This window comes from Battus philenor, unplaced genomic scaffold, assembly GCF_028537555.1.
Source record: "Battus philenor isolate CCGP_79_NKW_IND1 unplaced genomic scaffold, ilBatPhil1.0.hap1 SCAF_26, whole genome shotgun sequence".
Taxonomy (NCBI): domain Eukaryota; kingdom Metazoa; phylum Arthropoda; class Insecta; order Lepidoptera; family Papilionidae; genus Battus; species Battus philenor.
This window is the reverse complement of record NW_027181689.1, coordinates 8,738,803-8,756,588: the sequence shown is the minus strand read 5'-3', so window position 1 is coordinate 8,756,588 and position 17,786 is coordinate 8,738,803. Positions and strand designations below refer to the sequence as shown.

The 17,786-nt window shown below is 32.7% G+C and overlaps 3 non-coding genes across 3 annotated transcripts; 1 reads left to right on the top strand and 2 right to left on the bottom strand.

The window, feature by feature from the left end:
* Nucleotides 1-6,202: 6,202 nt before the first annotated feature.
* TRNAT-CGU (transfer RNA threonine (anticodon CGU)) lies at nt 6,203-6,274 on the bottom strand. Its single transcript has one exon. It is a non-coding gene; the product is annotated as a tRNA-Thr (tRNA).
* Nucleotides 6,275-11,826: 5,552 nt separating this feature from the next.
* On the top strand, nt 11,827-11,898 carry TRNAT-CGU (transfer RNA threonine (anticodon CGU)). The gene has a single exon. It is a non-coding gene; the product is annotated as a tRNA-Thr (tRNA).
* Nucleotides 11,899-12,125: 227 nt separating this feature from the next.
* TRNAY-GUA (transfer RNA tyrosine (anticodon GUA)) lies at nt 12,126-12,215 on the bottom strand. The gene is given in 2 exon segments: nt 12,126-12,161; nt 12,179-12,215. It is a non-coding gene; the product is annotated as a tRNA-Tyr (tRNA).
* Between the last annotated feature and the right edge of the window lie 5,571 nt (nt 12,216-17,786).

The window sequence follows — 17,786 nt, the reverse complement described above, 5'->3', positions numbered from 1 at the left end:
CATGGAGGGTAAGATCTGGTGACCTGCGTAGCCAGGGGATATCACTAAAACGGCTTGCAAATTTTTAAGGTTAGAAATTTCGAAGAAGCTCTGCGGTGTCTTCAGTCGTGTGATGTGTTCCAACACATTACCACGTATGCTACCTAAAAGGAAAATGTTCTTAATAAAGACTTTAAATAAATGTTCAACATTTACCAACGAGTATATATAAGTATCAAATTTTAGGCAGATACTTTTGAATCGAAATCTTGAAATAATTCGAGTAAAACTACCAAAATTTTTACAACAAAAAAGTATCTGTAAATAGAAAACAATGATACAACATAAAATAATATTAGCGTTATTAATTTTAAATTACTCATTATTTCTTTCAACCTATTATAGTAGTAATTAAAAGGCTAAATGAATAGAAACCAAATCAATATTATCGCGGTTAATTCTAGAGTTCGTATAACCGCAGATATTTAATAGCTTCCGTAGCGGAATCAAAATTAATTAATACTAAAAACAAATTATAAACTTTCATAAGTTACTAGTAAATGATTATAACTGATCCTTAATTGCGGCGCTCGTTTTGCACTGTGAACGACAGCTCTGTACCACGTTTTGTATAAATGTTCAACGAGACAAGGAATAGACAGAAATTCAATAAAGACAAAAGATTAGACGAAACCATGTCTTACAACACGCTCCTTTTATTATGTACGTTAGCTGTTGTTTGGTGTAAGAACAGGTGTATGAAATAAGAGCCAGTAAATTAACTAAGGGATCATCAATCTTGATTTCTATACATACAGCGAGAATAAGGGAGCAGCTTTAGTAACTCGTCAATAATAATTCGCTAAACCAATTATTAATTTAGTATTACTATTTAAACTGTGAGAATATCTTAAATGAAATCATTGAACAAGTTCCTTTCTGTCAATGACAGGCCTGGTGATTGCCAAATCTAAATAGAAGTGGGTAGGCCATAAAGGTGAAAAACGAATCGCCGCTTAGATCCTAAGGTTCTGGAGTGGAAACCACACACTTCCAAGCAGTGTAGGACGTACAAGGTGAACTGACCATATTTTAATGTCATCAGAAGACGCTAGATGCAGGCCACTTCCAACTAGTTCTATTTTTTTTTAACTTTTTTTTTTCTTTGACCCCCTTTATGGGTGAACAGGGTCTTTATTTACATCATATTTTTCTGTTTTTATTTCCATACTCATCTTTCATCTTTTTCAATTTCTTTGTTCCCTCAAAACTCCTTCACAATATCCTTCATTCCTTCACATACTTTTCTTCCTTACATCGCCTAACTTCTTTCGTTTTCCCTCCGGGACTCTAGAATTTTACGTTCATTATTTTTATCATTTGTTTGACAATTTATTTATTCTTATATCTTATTTATTTTCTCACTCCATATCTAGACCTATTAAAATATATAAATCAATGGAGGGGCTTGTATCCAGCAGAGGACATCCTACGGCAGAAATGATGATGATAATGAAACAAAGTCCTCGACATTATATGACAAACAGAAAAGAGGCAGCAACAAGACTGTTCACCAAAAAGCGCCTTGTAGCATCTCTCTCATTCTCAGGCAGTCTCGGTATAAATTGACTCATGTCATAATCAGCGGCAAAAAGACAGACATTCTAAACTTTCATAAAAACCCTGGCTGATAATTATCCGTGGTAGGACGGAAATCGATTTCATCAAGCAAATGTTGCACTTAGTTAAATACGGCAGTATATTTAGGTAATTAGAATACGGGCTTAATTTACGACGCACTCGAAGTAGAACAATATGATATTTTTTTTAAATATAATTTATTTTCTTCGTTATCTGTTTTTTACATTACTTCTGCTGTTGACTGAACTCGTGATCTTTGCAAGTTCATGAAGATATGTTGAAAATGCGGTACATTGTTCAAAGATAAGTCCAGGTAAATTAATTCTGTATTCTTTTTCTTCGTCTTTTCAGCAGATGGATTCCCGTATAGGCCTCCTCCAAATGTCCAAAAATATAACCGATCTTACGCTGCCAGAATACAGCGACTTTCAATTTAAAGACAATCCAACGACCTTAACAATTTGTCGGTTCACCTAATGGGGGGCTTACCCACGCCGCGTCTACTGGCTAGTGGTCGCCTTTCTAGAACCTTTCTGCCCCAAAGACCATTGGTTGCACGAGCGATGTGCTGAGCGAGGCACATAAAATGAGCAATTCTTCGAGCTACATTAGTGATCTTCGTTGTTTTATGGATCTCCTCATTTACGGCAAAGAAATTCCGCGCATAGTCTTCTCCATTTCTATTTGGTGACCTTGAGTCTAATTCTTTATTACTTGAGATTAAAGATACTTTGATTCTTCTCAACACGTGATATTATTCTTAATATTTATACAGATAGAGTGACTGTTTGTTCGTGACAGAAGAACGGTTTAAGCAGTTCCGCTCTGTTTATGTACGTCTGAAGAACTAAAGGAAGTAGTCATTTTAATGCTATTTGTTTCCTTTAAAATGAATAACATGTTCAAACGCCCACTGTATGTTTCTGTTATACCACGCAAAATTATTTATTTACAAGCACACGCCAATATCATTTGGAATATCGGTACATCATTATAGTTTTCGACTATCAACATATATTATAAAAGATGTTCATATATAGATTGTTGTTACAAATGTAGCCTTGTAAGGAATATTTCCTAAAGGGAAAGACTTGCCATTTGTCGAGTAAGACCTTTATAATCCTTCTAATACAGTTGCAAAGGGCTTACCCCTTTACCATCGGTAAATATGTATTAGTAAAAAAATAAAAACCGGTACCATAATTTTAAGAATGCAACTTATAATTATTTTACTTTTTACATTTATGATAAATAAAAATTAAAAAAAGTATTTATCAGTTATCCGCTCCTCGAGGATTAATGTGGTAGCGGCTTTAATTTGTTCCCACGCAAGATAATTATTTTGACGAAGATTGTGTAAGATTAGTACCAACACCTGTTCATAACACATAAGTTCCTGATATTAATTAGTGAACTTGTACATTTACGTATGTTTGTAACTTTTAAGACTAATGTCTAGTTGAATGCTGCACAGCCAAATAAGAATTCTATCAATATCAGTGCAAGCAATACCAAACAGGTTTTATTATAATAGTAATAATAAATCCATATGTACCTATCTTATACAAAGTTTTAAATTTGCTACAACACATATCGAAGAAAAATCACAAATATTCCTATATTTACATAGACAGTTTAAAAAATACCAAGTTGAAAATGTTTATTTTTTCTAAGATTCGAATTCCGAGTCCAAACCGGTTGGCCTACTTCGGGCTATGAAAAATATAAAGTTAATTTCAATTGAATTTATTTCCTTGAAACTTCAGTAAAAGCTCGGAATGTTTTTGAAGTGCCTACACAAAAGTGGACTAAAAAGAACGAAGAAATACATTAAAAAGTTGTCTGTTATTTAGAAATGTTGCTCCCAACAAAATTCATTTTCCACGCAATCGGATGAAGTAAGAATATTTCTTGATGTTTATTTCGTGATTCATTTCAAAAGATTAAGAGTTGTAAGAAGTTTCAAATTGATTTTGTACTTTCGTGTAGCGTAACTCTGCAAATTTTCAAAATATTATCTGGTACTTTTTTGGTAACAAAAATATTTATCTAATGGTTTTTAAAGGAAAACAGTCTTTTAAACATACTTTTTTACACCTTGAATTTATCAATCATGAAATCAGGATAACGTGATTCATTATCATCACCATTTCAGCCCAAGGTCGTCCACTACTGGGCGTAGGTGTCCCCCCTAGATTTCTAAGAGGACTAATAGGAAGCGGACTTCATTCAGTGCCTTCTTACGACCTTCAGAAAGTCGACAGTAATCTTGTGGGTGGACGTCTTATACTATGTTTGCTGAAGGATTAACATGAATATTTTAATTAAAATAGTCATGATACCAATGTGCTCATTTTTTCTCTCAAACACAATCCAAAAATCGCTTTAATTAAATCAATTTAAAAAAATGAAACTCAAAGAAACCGTGTCGATCTTTATATAACTATAGGACGAAATAAACGCAACGTGCTCTTGGTTCATTACGATTCAGTTGTAGCCAGAACTTTAAATACGAAATTTTTCTTAAAACGTATGATGCTTCGTTTAATTTATACATTTATTTTACTAAGTCTACTTAACAAAACATTAATTTGGACACTTGTATTTAGAATGGCAGCAGTAATTACACTCGAACATAATTGACTTGTAGTCAGTGTAGTGTATTTTTTTATTACTTTGCTTGCGGGTTCCGCAACCAAGTGGCACTGTGCTCATTTTGCGTCAGTGTTAACTTTACTAAAGCCAACCCAGGTCATCGTGAAATCCCGGCAAACTTTATACGTAGCTGACGATTTTGTGGAAGCATCTCAGTGATCCAAGATGTGCCTTGTAAGGTACTACTCCTATACACCAAAATAGCACGTGGGCAACATTCTCGTCCTATTCCAAGCACGCCCTGAACAGAGCACTACGAACTTAACACCTAATGTAAACAGATGTTTTATAAACTGTTTTATTATAATGATGGATAATTAAAATGAATCGCCAAAAATGTTGCAAAATGCAAAACTAAAGAATGGCTGTTAGACTAGTTTTATATTCCTGAAGACACTAAAATCTTTCTTAAGAACAAAAAAATATGAAAAGTTTATCAGGGTAATTAATAAACCACTAAATTTTCAATGATAATGGCGATGAGATTTATGAATTTTATACAACTAATAGCAGTTAAAATATTTTTATTAATTAGTAAATGCAATGTACCATTTATCGAGTTTTAAATTTTAAAATAAATTTATTAATTTCACGTAAAAAAAAAACTTGAGGGAATTCTCCAAAACATTAGCAAATGAACAAAGCTTTCATTGTATTACAGAGAGGGGGTTATGAAAATTGCGAAATGTCGCCGGCCGGCCATTGTGGACGCGGCGCCGGGATTCCCCCGAGGCACTGTTCAATGAACATCCATAGCACTGCACGATTGAGGGACTTACCCTATGCACATAACGCCTCTATATATCGGATGTGAAATATTATATTAGTTTATTTTGTTATTAAATTTTAGTGAAGGTGAGACCTTTTAAATATATGACAGTTAAAATTACAGGTGTTTTAATGTCAAAATAAAAAAGCTGTGCGTGTAACATTCCTGAGCTTCGCTCTGTTTCTATTTTCAATTCATAGCCACACTGCAGAGCATAGGCCTCTCCCGAAGATTTCTTTGGACAAACATACCATAATTGCCGTTAGCAAGTAGATTGGCGATCATAGTAAGTTATTATGGTACTCAGAGGACGCTGCTGCCCATCTTCTGGATAATCGTTTATGAGCAGTGGCAATCTTACGTAATTAATGCACAAAATTTAAATTATATAAGATTGCAATCCGGGAACTGAAGCCGCGACCAACCATCGCAATCCTCTACTGCTGCGCCTCCACTGCTCAAAAAAAGACGTTATTGTTACTTAAAGTCAATAGTGATACTTTATGAAGACTACTCAAATACGTATCAGAAAAACTTCAATTCACAGCACATTAAATATATAATACTTTTATTCCACTTTTTATATATTCCACGTTTTTTTTTATAATACTTTTATTCCACTTTTTATATATTCCACGTTTTTTTTTATAATACTTTTATTCCACTTTTAATACTTTTATAGGCCAACTAGCATAGTTTCCACTAGACAACTTATAACTTCGATGGTTATCGAACGAGTGACCGAGCTCCCGACTCAATAATCAAAACGCTGTTTCAATCCCACCACTCTCAATCCTTTTTCTGGAAGTTGTCACAAAAGAGTGACGGGGTCGAGTAGTGTTGCCATTTAAGAAAAATAAAACTAACTTTTATTACATACATTATTACAATTAGTATAGTATTACATACACACCACACTGTTGTCAGAATGGTACATTTTTTTGAAATCTCAAAACTCTTTTAACCCTTTTAATAAATGTCTTATAATTAATGCCTGATATGATAATTTCGAAACCAAGGCGTCGATATTTACTCTACATCACTTAGGGAATTGCCGATATACAACTTTACCGTTTGTTTAGAATATCTGTAATAAACATTGTTGCGCCTTTATAAAGAGTTGAAGAGGAAAAAAGATAACATATTGTGTTGTTAAATTGCCTCCTGTGAGGTTTGAACTCACGACCCCTGGTTTACGAGACCAGTGCTCTACCACTGAGCTAAAGAGGCGATAAACGTTTATGTGAATAAAAGAATCTTGTTAAAAATAACGTAGAAGTAGTCACATAAAATCGAAATATTCATAAAATCAAAAATAAGCAAGGAATTAAAGTTAAGACCTGTGTTTTACTTCAACTTTATACTTGGAGTTAATTACATTGTTACAAAACAAAGTATTAAAATGTTTCTATATTCACGCTTTGATAAAAAGTTAAAAACAATTTCTAATTAAAAATATTATATGTTTCTGCTTTAACCTGGATATTTTTCAGGGCAAATTTCCATTAATAAATAATATTTCGTGTTATTTAAACGAAACAGAAATATATTCCTTTTCTGTAATTTATTTGTTTTACGTTTTTATTTACACCGTGATTCTGAATTTAAGTGCTCTTTTAGGAAATGTTACGGATTTCATAGCGCTTTGTAAAAGAAAACTAAACGAAAATACACAAGTGGATTATTTACGCAAACTATTATTTAATCAAAGAAATTTAATTAATTTTCTAGTCTTACTATACAGTTTGGAACCGGGGTGAGAGAATAGTTAAAGTTGAAGATGTATTTTAATGAAATGGAAAGGTCTAATTCGCAAAAGTAAAGTTAGCCGGCCATACAAAAGATGAGGAGATTATATTTTGGAAATCACAGGAAGAAGCTGGATGAACAAGGCAAAAGACGCGCCCTAACCAAGTTCAAAATCAATAAAAATAAATCAATAACCATACTAATAATTGACATTAGGGAACCCTAAACAGTACCACAGTACAGTAGTTAGATTATCTTTTAAGAGTTTGGAATAAATTACTTCATTCAATATACAGTTTCGTATTTAATAAACTGAACAAAATCCTTAATTAAATGAAATAAATATAGATATTTGTTTTTGCCAACCTCGTCGATATAAAAAAACAATATATCAGATCCTATAAATTTCTAAGAAACTCATACGAGTTATTTAAATTTGAAACATTTTTAATGACAAGGTGCGAATATTTCAAACATGTTATTATTATAACAATGTTACCATATTCTGAAGGCTTTATATTAAAATTGTCTACAATGAGCTATGAAGAAAATAAATTTTCTTTAATTATAACTACACCAGACTAAATCAAACAAACCAACGGTAACTATTTACATATATAATTTGCAAGTTGCGACGTCTGTCTATAAGACAATTACTTTCACACGTCGTAACCCCAGCAAAACCATAATACATCATACAATGTCAAGACTCAACGCAATAAGTAACGTGATATTTATAAGAAAATACAATTACAATACATTAACCCTTTACTTTGTCGTAGTTTGTTGGCCTTTTGTATAAAAGGTGAGCGAAAGGTCGATGTATCTCGTTCGAGTAATAAAAGGTCGTTTTTAATACCTCCTCGTGAATCGCGTATTTAATAGTCATTTCGTTTCGAAACTAGCTTTTCTTGCGTCTTTATTTGAATAGTTTTGTTAACAATTTTTGTTCCATTTATGAAACCAAATTTAATAATTCGATTGCTGTTCAAAAAATAACGTTTCTTTTTTATTTATTTAATAACACAATTCGTTATATGCTGTAAAAAGTTAGGTTTTAAACTTTTTGAGCTGTCTGTAGGCTTTTAAGTTGTAAAAATAGTTAAAAATTCGATTCGGATAATATATTTATTATTCTCGGAAAATTTTATTCAGATCAGTAAAGAAATAGGGAATCTTAAGCGTTGTGAGTCCACTAGATGGACCGACCACATTATCAAGGTCGTAAAAGGTCGCTGAATACGTCGTTCACCATGGCATGGATGTTGAGGGAGCGTTATCAGTTGAATAAAACAGATATTAAAACAGCAGATTCAGGTATCAAGGTAATTGTTACTACGTTTTTTGATTGGACTACAGTACTACCCAAGTGGCATTTGCTGCTTCTATGGGTTCGTGGTAGAAGGGCTCTAATTGCGCCTAACCTAACCTCTTTTATGGGCAACTAAACACACATGGCATGTGACAATTTGACACAACGCTTGAATATTCTATATGATACGCCATTAGAAAATGCCTGTATTATACGAACAGCCATGTTACTTTGTCGGATATTCCCACAGATCTATATCCTATAGTGCCTTTTGATATACAGTTACGGTGCATTTTAGCTGATTCTCAAAGTACGTTATCTGTGAACAAAACGATTATTCTGGCTTTGGTCTAAACTCGCAGGCTAGCAAGCGATGAAGGATGGAGTTTCAGGTGGTAGCTACGACTTCTTGGAGTACTATGTCCATGGCTTCTTGATACAGCACAAGATTAACTAGTACGTTGTCTTCAATATCAGCCATGATTTAAAGGTATATTTGGGCCTTATGTAATCATAGGTGGACATTAGATACAGTAAATATCGCTGGCAATCCTTAGAAGAGTTCTAGGCCCTACAGTGGGTGTCTAACTGGTATGCAAAGATTTGAAAAAAAAAATAACCATATATACAACGATTGCTTAGTTTGAATTAGCCCTTAATTCTCATGACGCTCTTAACAACTTACAATCAAGTATTACAGGTACAAAGCTCTCTAGCTCTGTGCTTGCATGGCATCCTTTTCAGGAAGCGTAAGCTTACCATGCAACAATATCATAAATTTCAAATGTTAGATTATAAAGGTATTAACATACCGGGAATTTACCACATAATAACAATCTCCGAGTGTACCGAATTTTCCGTTCGAGCCTGGTTGGTTAGGATAAAGTTTAATCATTCTCTCACTCACACGTAAATTACGTTCTTTAACGTAGAGTTGCGAATACAGCCGAACAAATTAACGATCGTAATTGTTCTAGTGATTATCGTATTTTGCATGCAGGCGCTGAGAATAACAAAAAACTCTTCTAGGTTTTATTACCGGTATGTACTCGCATTTTGTTTTAAGCTACATATATTTTATCAAGAGGTTTTAATAAGCAACAACCGTATTTTTTAACAAATTATAACTATACGATTATATTTTTATAACACTTTATGTATCGTATATTTTAAAACAACGTTCAAAAAAGCGATATTCTTTTTATCTATTTTTTTATAAAAATTATTCTCTTTTCTAACACAATTTTTGAATTAAAATAATTGAAACGAAATGTTAGTCATTCGCAACAATATGCATTTAAAATATAGCTAAGAGGTTCTAGAGTAGAGATGGCAACCTTCAAGGTAGACGGGAGACTTTGTTAAGGTATCGGAAGACACTGGATCCAGGCCGCTCCCAATCCGTCTTATTTTAAATCTATGAACATGGCTTATGTCCGCCAGTGAATGCATTCCAGCTGTGCTGCTTCGTTTTTAAACAGACACTAACTATATTTTAGTTTAGCTTGAAAACATATAAAAAAGATCTATTTGTTATCTGTGAAATTTAGTTTTAATAAGTACATCTTAAGCTAATAATGTTTCATTTGTTATAAAATTTGACCTAAAATAATATCAAACAATACTCTATTTATATTTCAGAATAATTGGTAACGAAGAGCGTTAACCTGAAGTAAGTGATATTACCTGATCTTAACAATAGAACTCTACACGGGATTTTGTAATATAATAACCAACGGCCATCACTCTGGGATATTAGATGCCATCTCGTCGTACAAAACACTACACTACACATCTATCGCTCATGTTACACAGGCTACAACGCCCCGAGTCTGAACACGATCAAACTTATTTTTATCTATGTTCACTTCTGCAAATTTTAACAGGTATTTATATGATGGTCGCCAAAAATAATACTCTCGTACATTCGAAAAATATTGAATTCTATTCCATAATAAAACCAACAAAAAAAATATGTTCGAAAAGTAATTTGAATCTCGCGCGCGCTTTTTGAATCTCGCGCCCAAAAATGCTAAGTCAAGTAACATAGCTTGCCGCCTTTATATAAAGTACAAAATACTAGAGAAATCAAGAATTTTTTAGCACGGTGTGAGCAAGCGAGATAGCAATAGTCCCGAATTCCCGATTACTCGCGTAGGTAGATACACGAAGCTTCCATATTATAATTACAATTACATTATAAGAAAATGGCTGAAAAATTCAACAAAACTGCGATTAATTTCAGTTATGTAGAAAAGCTAGATATGATTCAATCTTTTCAAGACAGATTTTCGAAGTTTAAAAAAGTGAAACCTCTTTTGGACATATTCAGCAATCCTTTCACGATTTCAGTTGAAAATGCGCCAGAGTCAATGCAGTTACAAATTATCGACATTCGAAACGACCAAGGTTTACCCAACAAATTCAACGAAAGAGACTTGCTAAACATTTACCGCTGCATTAATAAAAATATGTACAAAGATTTGCGCATAAACGCACTGAAATGTGCCAGCTTATTTGGTTCTACTTATATATGTGAACAAACTTTTTCAATACTAAATAATAATAAAACAACAAAACGAAACCGCCTTGCAAATGAAAGTTTGGAAGCAGTTTTACGTGTTGCTACAAATAAATTTGAGCCAAATATAAAAAGATTGTAAGCACTATGCAGTGCCACGATTCAAATTAATAAATTCTTTTTCAATTTAAATAAATTATTATCAGTTCTTTATTGTTTTTAATTACCTATACTTCTGGCGGGCGGCCCGCCATCAGTTCATGATTTGCCCGAGTGGCCCTCAGGTCTTAATAAGTCTGTGCAACAATGTCGTAACATAACGCACATGATGCGATACGACGTGAACGTGAGGACTAAATCCCGTCAATAAATCTGACCCAAAAGAACGTGTGAGTCAACTTATGTTATTATTGTTTCAAGAAAATCCGCTAGACAACGTATGAAAGCTATCACAGGATAACTGTTGTATATTCAAGTTAAAAATTTCTTTATTCAAGAAGGCATTTACATGCAGTTTTGTGTTATCAATTATTTGGACATAATAAGTAGTAAGATACCACCGGTTCAGAATGCTGATCTTCTGAGTAGAGCGGATCAGAAACTTCACAACCAAGTTTCACACATTTCGATAAACTAAAAACTCCTTAACACTAAAATATATGTGATACGTCACCTTCATACTTTGACGAAGAAATATATATATATATATATATATATATATACATATATATATATATATACATATATATATATATATATATATATATATATATATATATATATATATATATATATATATATGTATGTAAATATATATTACTTTTACTTCCTGTGAATAATGTTCCCTGCATACACTTCTGCAATTTATTTAATAGTCATTATTGATTTTCACTTAATGTATTTAGCGGGTACCATAATTAGCGTTACATATATGTAGGCATTATGCAAATTTCAATAGCTTTAATACCCATTAATTATCGTAAGTGTGGTAATTAGTAGAATCTAATTGCTTACTAAATTAGGGCTAAAAGAGAACGTTGTCCTGTCTAATTTAGGGAATTTTTGTAATATGAGGAATTTTAATAAATGTTTTTATAACACTGACATAATTTTATTTAACTAAAGAAATACATATTCACTGTCCACGATGAATACATTTACTTTATACATATGAAATAATTTTTCGACGATTTCAACATCGCCTCTTTAGCTCAGTGGTAGAGCACTGGTCTCGTAAACCAGGGGTCGTGAGTTCAAACCTCACAGGAGGCAATACCTCGAAACCTTTTTTACGGAAAAGTTTGAAATTCAAAACTACTTTTATTTAAAAAAAAGCAAATTTTTGCAAAATTTTAATTTTTTCTAATGATAAATTTATTTTTTTTACACTTTTAGTTTAGTTTTCAAGTTTATATTCACATAAAATAATTTTCATTTTAACTATATAAAATACGGGCCTTTATTTATTAAATTAAAAAGTTGGTATTATTCACCACATTTCCTTCGAGCCGGATTTGAACCAGCGACCTATGGATATCAGCATTATGTACCACTACAGTCCACCGTTCTACCAACTGAGCTATCGAAGGTTATGTTCTTACATCAAAAGTTTTATGTCCATAAAAAATAAAAAAAAACATGTTTTTACATAATTATTTTAAGTAATAATTTAATGGTTAAAAACAACGGTAATTTCCGATTCAATTCCCAAAAGGCGACACACATTGTATAAGTTTTAGTTTTATAACCTTACCACTTGTCAGAAACAGTGTAGGAAACCACTGATTTTTCACTTCTTTAAGGCTTTTACACCTATTTACAATCACCCTGTCAACCTTCGCCATGTTTGCATAAAGTGCATTAACCAAGATTGGCTATGTATTTTTCTATTATAAAAAGCGAAAGACGTAGTCTTCGGATTACATAAATATTAAAGCTATAAAATATTTAATTATATTAGTTATAAATTTTTTCATATCGAAATTTAAGATTCAATGTCCTCCTAGCAAAATGACGAATTCTTTTTGCGGAAATAAGCTGTCATCATAGTGCAACCTAAACCGCTGTACCGCGCTTTTAAGGGCGAGAAGTGGAGAAATATCGTTGAGAGTGGCGTGATACAGCAGTTTCAGTAGCGTTCACGTCACAAACTTTAAGTTTCATTAAAAGAGAGCAAATGATCCGATTGGTTCTTTGAGATAGTGATGTTAAAACTCATGCAATCGTTGCGGTCTTGTCGAGTTTCGTGAAATTATACGATCGGAGAATTTGTTTTACAATTTAATTGGTTCACCGGCTGTATGACATGTTTCAACGTGTTGTTAAAATCAATAAATACTATCTATATCTTTAAGGAAACGAAAATTTTTATCGAAAACCTTACAGTAAAGCAGCGTCTTCTTTAATTTATCATTTACAGTTTGAGTTAGTCAGAAAAGCATGATTTGATAGAATCTATAAATAGAATGAGCTTCCCTATATGACATCCTTTAACCTAAAGGCTATGTTGGTTCCAGAAGCGCCGCGAAAGAAGAGTTCGCAATGAACTCGTGCAGGTTTTTTTAAGGTCACTTTTACAACGTCTTTGCTACAAAAGTAGAGCAATGAGAACCATTGAACTTATTATTACTTTGAAATCCTTCATAATGTAATAAGATTAATTTATGAGGATTAATTACTAAATTTAGAGATATTTTTAAAAACGCGGGCCTTTTGTGGAACCCTCATTCTTCCTTACCATGGTAAAGCAGGAACTATTTATACACTTAATAGTTTTTCACTGAATATTATTATTGTCATGCTCCTCGCTGATCCTACTTAATATCTTCTATTTTCTTTTTATCCCTTCATAATATCTTCGTTTCACTTCCATCGGCTTCTCTGCAGGATTCTTCTACTTTCTTTAATTTTCTTTTTTTTTAATTTTTGGTTTAATATTTATATTATTTTATTTCCTTATTATATCACAGTTTACTTCTAGTCGACTTTTATATTATTATTCCGGCGTCCGTGTATGGGTTGATAGTACATTTCAGCTTTTAACAAAAAGGGTTTTGTGTTTATTGAAAATTAATTCATTATATTTCATTAATCTTACAAGACAAATAAGAAACTCCCCGAGAGTGGTCACCTCAGTAAGGTCAGGAAAATCATAAACTTTGAAGGTTTCGGCACCCATACAGTGAATCGACAAAGTATTAAGAAATTAAGACTATTTGTCCTTATACTGTTAAAACATTTCAAGAGACATTTTTAACATATTTTGTCGGATGTATTTTTTTTCCTCGTTTTCGGGGACTTCTAGTTCCACTCCTTTTTATGCGGGAACAGGAATTATATTTTTTATATTAAATTCTTCACTTTCTTTTATTATTTTCATTTTCTTCTTCCATTCCTCACAATATCTATTTATCAGTCTCTTTCATTCCATAATTCGTTCTTTTTCGCTCTTTAAACCTTTCATCTATCCCCAATCACTGCAGTTAGGTCTAATTACTCTTTATAATACCACAGATTTTATTTTCATTTTTCTCTTATACATATATCGCCACATATCTTTTGGATTATAAGATAAAATTATATTTAAGTCCTATGAAAGCTATGACTAGGATTAATTTGCTTGGAGCACTCGTCAAAGGAAACCCCTCATCATCAGAAATAAACTTTTCTTATATGTATAATACAGTTTAAGTGACATATCTGGGGCGGAAACTACAGAAGTACGTACGTAGGCGTACGAGGTGGGCAGACGACATTGTTCAAGTCGCTTCCCACTGGTCTTATTCTAAGGTCCTGTGGATGTCCTATAGCTGAAATGATGAAGCCCCACATAAATTAAGCACTGGTTGGAAAACGAAACTGTAACCTTCCCTTACATCGACCGCTGACTAATACAATTTTCATCTAAAAATCTTTACGAGACACATTTGAATAAATAACAAACAAAAGATGCTGTAAATCTTAATAACAATAGAACGAGTGATACAATGTCGTTGGTATAACCAGACACGAGTTTTATGGGTTTAATAACCCTAATATGTTTGCCAGGGCTGAATTTGGGTAATGAAATTATTATAAATAACCGAGGGGGATACATCCCTGCAGATAATCGGCGACGCATGTGAAAAAGAAATAAATCGTACATATGTGCTTGACCGAAATTCATAAGGACAGTACAGTAAATAATCCAACATATATATACACGAACAAGAATAACCTAATATAAAATAAATTGTAAACAGTGTAAGTGGTGAAAAAACTTTTAAGGGGTGAATGTATAGTTCATTTACTAATAATTAATATAAGGTTCACCCTATTCAAAAGTCAACGGTTTAAGAAATATTGAATAACCTAATGATAATAAAGTAAGATAAGATTTTTAATTCGGGTTACTATATATTTATGTTAATTACTGTTTACTATCTGTCCCTAAAAAATTTGTACTATCAGATGTTATTGGTCTGACTAATTCCAAAATAATATAAAATAACTTTATACAGAATAATTGAAAATAGGTGTAAGAGTTTGAACTTTTTTTGCCAACTAGCTTTACGTTCATCCCTTTATAGCTTTGAAACCTAAATCTATTTTTAAGACCTTTTCTAAGATAAAGAAGTTCGAAGGCTCCCGTAAAAACCTAAGCTCATATCGATACATAATATTTTAACGTATTGAGAGACTGCTGAGCTCTTAGAACGCTTCAGTTAACGCTCCATGGAGTCATAAGGCTCTAGGGCACTCATGAGGAGACCTCGACTTAGGCCTGCCTAACCAACGTTATTCGTAACGAAATTCCAGCAACGCTGCTATCTAGTATAATTGGGGTTGAAGTTCTCTGTGATATCTGGCCTCGTTTCCTTTGAAACTGGTTAGTTATCGAATAGCGACGATGACGGTATAAAGTGTACACTTGGCTTGTCTTATCCTCGCGTCTTATTTAAAGTCGATTACGTCGTACGTCCGGCGTCTCTACCAATAACTAACGACCCTGTATAAAGTAAACATTATGTTCGTAATATGGTAATCCACTGGTGTTTCAAAAGCGCACTACTTGTGTTTCATTTATTGACAAAAATACTCCTGTGTTATAACTATTAATGTTTAATATTTTTTTTGTATTTCATAGAAACGACAGGAGATCCCATGCGAAGGGTTTATCGGAAAGAACTTGGCTATTGCATTGATATAAAAATAGAAATAAAGGTTAACATCTTAAACCTTTTTCTCTAGTCTTCATTAATTGGGTTACTCTTACGTTTGCAACTATGTACGGTATTACAATTATCTACTGATTTTAAGTTAATTAAAAAAAACTTATTACATGAACACTGTTAAAGTGTAAATAATTAATTCTTAAGAATAAATTTTTCTAGTACTATACCAAGGATCATATGAAAGTAACCACAAATAAAAGAGACCGAGTGTATTGTAGGCTCTTTTTAGTTCAGGGTGTAATTTCTTTCAAAGTAGGCTCTTCCGGACTTTCTCTTCTAATTGCTTACACAATTGGTCACTGTAAACGATTCAAAAAGAATAATATAACTTATTGTTACAAAGCATTGAGAACTATCGCGAACTTACTGGAACCTTCTCCGTGGTATAAATAGGTGTACTCCCCATGTTCAGTGTTGGTTGATGGATCGCTGATACAAAGTGACTATTTGGTAAGTTATTTAAACAGGGATTTCTTTCACGATTTGGAAGCGTAGGTTGAACTAAGCGAAAATATAATTTGTGTTAAAGAAGGGTGACCGTCTGTTTCGTGAGTAAAGGACTCCTTGTGAACCTGTGGTGTTTCATTTCAAGTCAGAATCCACAGTACGTAATTCATTATGAATAAATGAATTTTTAATTGTACACAATAATATAATATATATTTTACATTTTATTGTTATTGTAAAAAATAGATTGCATAGATAATCAGATGAAATATCCAATCCTATCTTAGTATATACAATAAAGAATATTAATTAAATAAATAAACCGATTTATGTATGGGTTTGGTATGGTTGTATATGTTCGTGTGGTTATATATGGGTTTAAGCTACCCATGGACATCTTTAAAGTTATTTTACTTAAGGTTTCATTCTGCAGTCTTGCTTGTATCATCTATTTATAGTATCATCATATCAGGCGATAGACGCCCACCGCAATAAATAGATTTTTTATTAACAACAGGAAAAGATATACGAAGCGATAAATCCAGGAATAAAAACTTCACTCAAAAGTCACTTGTTAACTTCGCATCGCCGTCAAGCGGTGAGTGTGCAACTGGCTTTAATTTAGACTTACAGTGAAATGCACTCCCGTAGCGAACTGCAGGCTTTAATTGAAAAATCTTCAGCGCGATTTAAATAAGAGATACGCGTACCCGTACTGTTTGTCCTACCCTTAACGAATAACGTACACCGACATTTTCGATATTTAAAATTGAAACCGTTTATAAATTTATGTTTTGATTGCGAAATTTTAAAAAAGGAAGATACTGTTTTCATAAAAAAAAATATTTTAATTTTAGATAGAGGGTTTTGTGGGTCAACAATATCGTTGAGCTCGAAAAAAAAAACAATTTGAGGTCTCGTTTTCACCTAATATTTGAACAAAGGAAATATTGTAGCTGTAAATCAGTTACTTTGCAAAATCCTATTGGAGAATTCTTACGGGATCGGACACTAGTCTTATGAATCTACGTCTAATGTAATTGCGCGGTGAGACGTGAGAGAGTCTCGGCCGGTCGTGCTCTTTTTACCCCCTTTCCTTATGGCGCGGCACAGCGGTTTCGGTAATTCTATAATAAGTAGCAGACTTACGTCTCTGCAAGATATGGGGTTAGTAGAGTAACATCTTTGTTTTAATCACGGCGCATCAAAGTCTTAATATTTTGTTTAAAGAAATTGTTATGAAATTATCTCTTGGGTGAATATCGTAAACCTATTTTTAGATGAGATTTGGTTGGAAATTATATGTTTTGTTACACCAGTACTGAGACTCAATGAAGAAATTTATTTTTTTAATATCGAAATTTTACATGCATTCCTTTTATTTTGCTTATAAATAATAGTGTAAATAACCGGCTTAAAAACACTTTTTTAATTTTACAATAATGTTATTAATTTCAAATGTAAATCCAGCCAGAGTGTGATCTGATGTATTTCATGTGA